This window comes from Cydia pomonella, chromosome 3 (genome assembly GCF_033807575.1).
Source record: "Cydia pomonella isolate Wapato2018A chromosome 3, ilCydPomo1, whole genome shotgun sequence".
In the NCBI taxonomy this organism is placed as follows: domain Eukaryota; kingdom Metazoa; phylum Arthropoda; class Insecta; order Lepidoptera; family Tortricidae; genus Cydia; species Cydia pomonella.
The window spans coordinates 20,383,621-20,389,617 of record NC_084705.1 but is presented as its reverse complement, the minus strand read 5'-3'; positions in this window follow the sequence as shown (position 1 = coordinate 20,389,617).

The window sequence follows — 5,997 nt, the reverse complement described above, 5'->3', positions numbered from 1 at the left end:
AAAAAGAAAAGCGAAAAGTACAGAAACAATAACAAACAATCACCTGGTAGCGGTCACGATACCCTCAAAATGTCGCACAACAGGTGAGTCGTATCGGCCCGCTACCGTAGCCAGGATGGATAGTGTACATTGACCAAAAAAGTGTGTCCATATGAAAAGTCAAAGTGGGCCGTTGCATCTCTTTCTAATTAGGGTGACAACAAGTCATATTTATGTGGGATATTAGGATAACATGGAATATATAGTTTGGTTAGGATCTTTTCTCATTCGTGCCTAGTCAGAGAGAATCATATTATGGCCACAGATTAATAAATAGTTACTACGTAACAGACACATAATTTCCATACAAAAGCGAAAATACCTACGCTATAATAGCCTACAAAATCTTAATAATAATACCTGCTGCTCAGGACGAGAAGAAATGTACCATAAGTACGCACACAAAGAGTCGAGACTGTGTTGCCTGCCGTGCGAGTCACGTGCCATCGTAAGAATGCGCTAGGGTTGTACCTATGATGTTTATTGTAATAAAACGAATGTAGCGAACCAACCATATTTTTTATTAGTCAATCAAACATGTTTTAGCAAATCATTATATAATGATTTATATATTTTTCCCTTCTCGGAATTCTCTGTTATTAAATTGTATAGTTGAAAATATCCTTATTCGCGTAAATATTTTTAATAAATGCTCATACGGAAAACAGAAGTAAAGCGACGGAAAACCAACGGTTTCTAAAAGTTGTAATGCGGTGCTACCAGGCCGATTCATTGTGACGTTGTCCAAATTATTTAAAAATACTTTTTTTAACTCTTCAATATAATTATTAAACGTTTCAGGTGGGACTTTTAGCCCGCCATAAAAAGATGAATCTTTATTATAGGCTTTAAAATGAGTACATACAGTGTAGTTTCGTCTTTAGGTTTCCCCTGACTTTTACATCCATCAACTGTAAAATAATTACGTTGTTTCGGCATTTCGAAGCGTAAGCGCGGGAAACGTGCGGCGCAGTGCGGTGCTAGCACTCAGGCACAGTACAAGAACAGTAGGTAATCTTCATAGAAATGTGCCGCTACCGGCTTGAATGTCTGCGTGCGCGCCGGGGACCGTGTACGCACGCGCTGCAACGCACACATTAGCATAATATATGGGGGAATACGGTGGCGGCAGTGTGGGCCGTACGCCGTACCGCGACTGTGATCGCGCGCATTCGAGTACCCTGCACACCCACTCGTATTTGCCTGCTCTTTACCGGCCTTTATTTATAAATTGATAGAACATTTCATTATATTATATAAATAGAAACCTAGTGCTACTCATAATACGCAAATAATATTTAGCTAAAAATAAAAGTGACAACCCTAAGCGCCAACGCAAGAGTAGGCAAATAACTTGCCGAGCGGCCTTAGATTCACTACTGTACTTAGTGTACTGTGGCTCAGGCGGGCGTTCGGCGGCCCTCTGTCGGTTGTATCGTCGACGATACGCTGAGCGGTAGGCATATAGCGCGTGGCCTTGAGCGAGTGACGGAGGCCTATTATGGCCCCTGAAAAGGGATAAAAAAATAAAAAAAATAACTAAAAATGGTTTATCCCGTATAAGTGTTAGTATACATTATACAGGTTGGTACCTCTTTTTAAGTAAGTAACAGATACTTGTGTGTGTGTGTGTGTGTGTGCGTGCGTGCGTGCGTGCGTGCGTGCGTGCGTGCGTGCGTGTGTGTGTGTGTGTGTGTGTGTGTGTGTGTGTGTGCATGTGTGTGCGTGCGTGTTAATGTTTTGGTAAAACTGGCACTGAAAACTAATTCTTACGATTCATTTTGTAGTAACCTTTGCAAAAACTAGGTTTGTCACTTTTTGACATCTATCAATAAGGATATTTAGACCAAAGAGTAAAGTAAAGGAAAAAAGAGCCCTCTTGAAGCATTTTAAGGAAACTAATTTCGAAGCGCTATCTCTAATTTGCATCAGGAACTAGCTATGTATGTGTGCGTGCACATCTACATATGCATCCGTATGTACTTTCGTACTACATAATATTAGGTCTACTTGGGCGGTTAACAAGTAAATTTTTTGTTTGATTTCTTGTAACTTTGATAGCTTTTTTGTTTACAAGATATCAAACAAAATATTAACTTGTGAGCCACCCAAGTAGACATATGTAATATTATGTAGAAAAGTTTCAAAAGAATGGAAACCAAAATAAAGACATACTTTATAGTTAAGCAAGTATATGTTTATTGTTTTCAATTTGGTATACAAGATGTTGTAAGTACTTGTATTATTCATCTTTGTGTACAAAGCTGCATTAGCTTCGTCTTCTCTGACTTGTTTTCTCAGTCTGACTTAGAACTCTTTCATGTGCGCATAACTGACTTGCCTAGTTCTCAACTGAGCGTTTCTTCTTTGACCTTTACATTACATCCAACTGGACTTGGATTCAAGATATTCCGGAGGTAAAGTAAGGACAGGTAAAGTGCACATTAGGAGAATTCCTGGTAATTTCGTCTCGCTCTTTAGCTCCGTAAATAATTCGCTCCAGATATTCTTTAAACACATGAGTAATGATGTCATGGTTTGGGTCCTTCTTGTACTAAAATGAACTTCAGGCATAGGACGTATGTCTTGTCTAATATCTACGCACGTACCTCCATAGATGCACTCTATCTCCTCTAACTTAGCGGAATCAAATTGCATAAATCTAGGCAGTGTCCGCGGAATTTTTTGTCGTAAACAAAATTAAAATAATCATCGGTTGTTTTCATTGCTGCTTGAGCGCTAAGGAGGATGGTATTTTCTTCTTACCTTCGAAAATATCTGAACTTCCCGGCATTGCCTTGAACACTGTTAAAATTTTAAACCTCCAGGTTTTGTAACATTGGAACTATTGGGATTCTAATTTCCCCTTTTTGAATTTGACTCGTATTTAATGCTGGCTCCGATTTTACTCTGCTTTGCTCTGCAGTTTAAAATTAATAGCGAAATTATAAGTTCATATCAATCATATCTTTGTTTACATTTATTTGACAGTAAACAACAGTTGCTAGGTAACAACATTATGATTAAAACTAGGTTTTGACATACAATTTCTAAGTGTCGCCCCCCTGATTTAGACTACGCCCCATAGGGACCACATGGGACCGTGCGCGTTGGAGGGTCTGCCATCTTGTGGTCTGAATCGGAACCATAAACAGGCACATTTACACGTCGTGTTTTCTTGTGCAAAGTAGGTTCTGCCATCTTGTGGGCTACATCGGAACAAAAAACATCACATTTACGCCTCGCGCCAAAAATCTGACGGCTCCTGTGCTGCCTCCTATAGTTCATGCACGCTCCCTATAATGGCATCGTCGCCATCATCGCCATCAAAAAGGCGTTTTGCACTAATAGTAACTTATAATAATAATGTTTTTTTTATTGGTATTAATTCTGTAACTAGGCGAAAAGTTTATATGACATTTTAGTCTCTAAATGTGATCAGGAGTACACTGTTAAAAACTTTCGGTTTCCTCATGTTACACCGAGTATATACGTAATCCATTCTATATAAGTTAGACATACATTTCCGTCAGTAAAAAAAGGCGGCAAATTTGAATTTTAGTTGCAATCACAGTTTTTAAGCTGCGGGCATATTCCTGGGCATGTAACTCCTTTATAGGAATAAAAAATCCTATACGTACACGGACCGCTCTGACCTGGCAAGCCTGTGTGCTTCAGTGACCAGCCTATTATGGTGTATATTACTGCGGAGGTTGTAATTGGTGTTAATGCCCCTGCAATTAAACATATCAAGGTTTTCGTGCATGAATCTTGCTACTTGGTTAATAAATAGGCAGGGTAAAGGCAGCTTGTGCAAGTGTCAAGTATATGTCACAATTTTATATTAGTTTGTCGTTTAAAATAACCTTCGCACTGTCTGTGGGCTGTCAAAATTGCTGCAAACAAATCTTGGTATAAGGAACAGAATCTCCATATACCAAAAAGTGTCCGACAAAAAACCATAAATAGGTGGCGCTACAATACCTAGAATACTTGAGAAAAAAATCTAATCATAGACAGCGCACTTCACTCCGTCAATAACGCCTGGGTTCTTAGCTACTCTAGCGCTACTCTGAAGAGATTTGGAACTATTATTTATTGACAGCTGGAAACTTGCAAGAGTTCTGTCTACGGAGACTCTGTTCCTTGCCTCTACCTTCCACTTCCACACTTTGTCTTGTATTTTTATGTCGATGGCCTAAGGCGAAACCTCGTTAGTTTTTGGCGTTTCCCTTGAGATCCGTGCTATCGAGGTTCCACTGTAGTTACATTCGTAATATTAACTTTAGAAAAAGGCGATTATATTTGTATTCGTATTTTTCAGTTTTGTTTCATTATTTTTATGTTATTATCCGGATGCGTTAGTTATTACGTTTAGCCTGATTTCAATGCGTGCTGAGACTTTAGACGCCGTTATGCGTTAGAGGGAGCAAGCGACATTGCTATCTCATTCCACCACATACCTGCGTCCTCAGCCTCAATCGCACAAATCGCACAAATAGATAACCATGTATTATGTATTCACAATGGAGGCGGTTTTCAAGCGCGGTGCTTTTTTTATCGAGCACTGTTAGGTCTTATTCGCACAAGAGTTTACAAAGCGTTGCGTTACGTTCTATTAATCTACTCACAAATCCCTTTCAGTTGATACTCCACATGGTATGTTCAAAAGATCTTTATTTCTTTTGTGCCGCCGACTTTACGACATCACAGCAGTTACTACCCCTAACATTTTCGCGCTTGTCATCTCATATTTATTTGTATTCAGGACAATACCGAGTGTATTGATACCATATATTACAGTTGTGTGCAATATAATAGCAGTACATAAGAAAATGTAAATTAAGGGAAAACTATAACTTTAGATCAATAATATTGTATCTTTTTATATAATTATTCTGCATTACTTGATATTGTTTCAAAATTAACTGTAACCTTTACTTAAATGATGTTGGAAGTAAAAAAAATATCATGAAAATCGGCTGTTTTTACTAAGTTGCGGAAATTCCTATAAAAACGTAAAACCCTACGAAAAAAAATACAATTGTGTACTATAATTGTAATTTAGAATCTTTCCTATTATTCCTCAAAGCTTTACATCTAAACCCAAGTCATCCAAAAAAAAAAAAAAACTTTTCTATAAGACGATCTTCGTAGCAGAGTGTACTGCTATTATATTGCACACAACTGTATATATCCATATACGAGATGACTTGGAACGGAAAGTTACCTAAATTGGCACCCTACTAAGTACTAATTTGCAAGAGCGATAGAGAGGCAGTTAACGATTTACGACACTGTCGGGTTAATTTTGCAGTCAATTCCATTAGATCCATTTACGATATACGTAATAACGTGAATAACTGGTCTACAATGCGCATGTGACACTTTATCCGGCGAGCAGTATGCTTGTATGCTACCCATTACAGTATTCAAAAAAATTAACACGTTGTTTTATAAGTTCTATTTATTTAGTTGGACAATTGAATACCTAGTATACTCGTAACAACCTAAAGCGCCCAGTACATCCACACTTCCCGATAACGGGTCCGGCCAGAAATCAGTCCCGATTTCGTGCCTGATAATCGCTTTCCGGTTCATGGAATATCAGCACATCGTTAACAATATTTGAAATGTAAAAAAAATACTTTGTCTCTAATTGCCAAAAATGATTGAATGATGAATGAATGATTGTTTGATATTTTTGCTTATTAACTATTTTTTACATTTCAAATATTGTAAATGATGTGCTGATATTTGATGAAACGGAAAAATATTCTTTCTCGGGCCCGAAATCGGGTGTGATATCAGGGGGCCTACCGCAAAAACCGAAATTCGCAAATGCGGGGATCAATAGTGATTATATGCTCTTTGCGGGGATCTTTCTCTCTTACTCTCACTAAGACGTAATTAGAGTTACAGAGAAAAAGGCCCGCAATCACAGACCAACCCCTAGGC